Consider the following 2,094-nt stretch of genomic DNA (forward strand, 5'->3'; position numbering starts at 1 on the left):
TGGAACATGTAAAGTACTGCCTGGCTGCGTGTAATATGTTTTAGGGACTCTTTCCTTGACCTACGCAGGGATTGCTCAGAATGGATTGGTGGGTTGATGTGGATTTGATATATGACATCATCGCCCTCCTTCTCCGCTTAGTGTCAAGACACACTTGTCAGGAAGCTTAATTCTCGTTTTAACAAGTCAGTTTAGCCTGAAGGCAAACAATCTGCTGCAGACAGAGCCGACCTGCCGGTACACAGCCGGATCTGCCTCTCATGCTACCCTAAGGAGAACGAGAAATATGTAAAAGGAGAAAAGAAAAGTAAAAGATCTTTAATTGCATTGATTAGCTGCTGATGCACAAATAATTATGTGCCATTAACGCAATGGACCCCCGTAAACAGATATCTTTCACTGTGTTAGATAACCCCAAAAGGGGTCTCAAACGGTCCCAGCTGCCAAAGGGTTTAACTGTAATATATTTTGTCAGTCGCTGGGAGAATGTCCTTCTTATAAGCGGAGAAATCTACTTCCACATTCATCTACGTCCAAAGGCTGTGAGGTCATAGAACCCGATAAGGGGCTCCCACGGGGACAGCTAAACACAGCAGAATTTAAGAAAGCATGGGAGGTGCATGAAAGAAAATCAATAAGTAAAAGGGGCACAGTAGAGACGCCAAATGGAATTCTTCCGCCATCATTATATATGTATCAGTAGAAGCAGAGATGTATCTGGGCCTGACCCAGGGCAGGATCCCAGCCACCCCTTACCTTCGCAGCCGCAGTCTACCATGCAAAGCACTGTGATATGATGTCATACCTCGGCATGATGCATGTGAGCTGCGGAGAAAGGTCATTATGTGTATGGCATTTCTATCCTTCTAATGAGGAATCTACGCAAGGCGTATAAACAGCCTCTCCACCAATCACAGTAACTTATAATATATGCAGAAACATGCTGGATGAAGGATTGCGTCAGCCTGTTCAATATATATGTGTGTATGCACTTGTGGATATACAAATAAGAGTGACACTCACAGGATCTATTCAAACTGAAGCACTTTTTATTTTCCATAACAGTCCCTCCTGAAACTAAACGTTGTGTCTGCCTCCTATCAGATGAGTTAATGGCCACGTTCCAAAACCGTCTTTCCTGCAGGCAACAATTTAGTTAATAATCAATGTTGTTTTCCCCATGGGACTGTTACGTTTTATTTTAATTCAATTTTCCCATCCGTCTACATATTACATAAGACGTATGACATCACTGCAATGATGTATAACAATATTCTATTATTATTAAGCCCTTTTCCTTACAAATAGGGGAGAGTTCTTGAGATCAGTGGCGATGCATGTGGCGTCATAGTAATGGGAGAAAATTAGAGTATTGCACCTGAGCTGTTACAGTTATCAGTAAACAGGACCCTTGCATGATATTTGCATAGTGAGCACACTGCATAGCTGGGAACTCTCTAAATGAGATGAGTCTTGAATCTAGTGACTAGCCAAATGTGTTAGCCAAAGGGCTACCTTGGACAAGGAAACCTTGACTTGTTACTACTTAAAGATACAGTTGCTGAGACATGCCCACTCGAGCAGAGATATCAACCATAGTACACTGGAAGCAAAAACCCCAACTAGGAGTCTTAAATATGATCACAGCAGTCAGGACCAGATTAATGGTGGAGCACACGGCTGGTCTGACTGGTCTAGATCGGGCGGTCCTTTGTGAAAGATTTGGGACTGGCTCGGGTGCATACATGGCCCAAAGCTCTTTTTTCTGGCCATGACAACAGGGTACAATAGGAAGTCAGCTAAGAATCTGCCCCTACAACCCTGAGATTGGGGCAAAAACCTAAAAGTTCCCAGGTATGGCATACTGTTATATAAAAACACTTTGGAGGAAGAAGTGGGTATGCTGTGGCTTATTTCTGCTTTGTGATGTCATGTAAGACCTAGCCTTACTGCTAGGATTGTGATGTCACACCATGTTATGCCAAAGCACCTTTCTGTTTAATAGCAGCCACTCAGAAGTCCCTGTATTGGGATTGTCTGAACCGAATCAGCATACCTGGGAACTCTCTGGGTTTGGCCTGGAGAACTTCCTTC

This window comes from Sceloporus occidentalis, unplaced genomic scaffold (genome assembly GCF_023333645.1).
Source record: "Sceloporus occidentalis isolate IW3139 unplaced genomic scaffold, rSceOcc1.0.p SCAF_362, whole genome shotgun sequence".
Taxonomy (NCBI): Eukaryota; Metazoa; Chordata; class Lepidosauria; order Squamata; family Phrynosomatidae; genus Sceloporus; species Sceloporus occidentalis.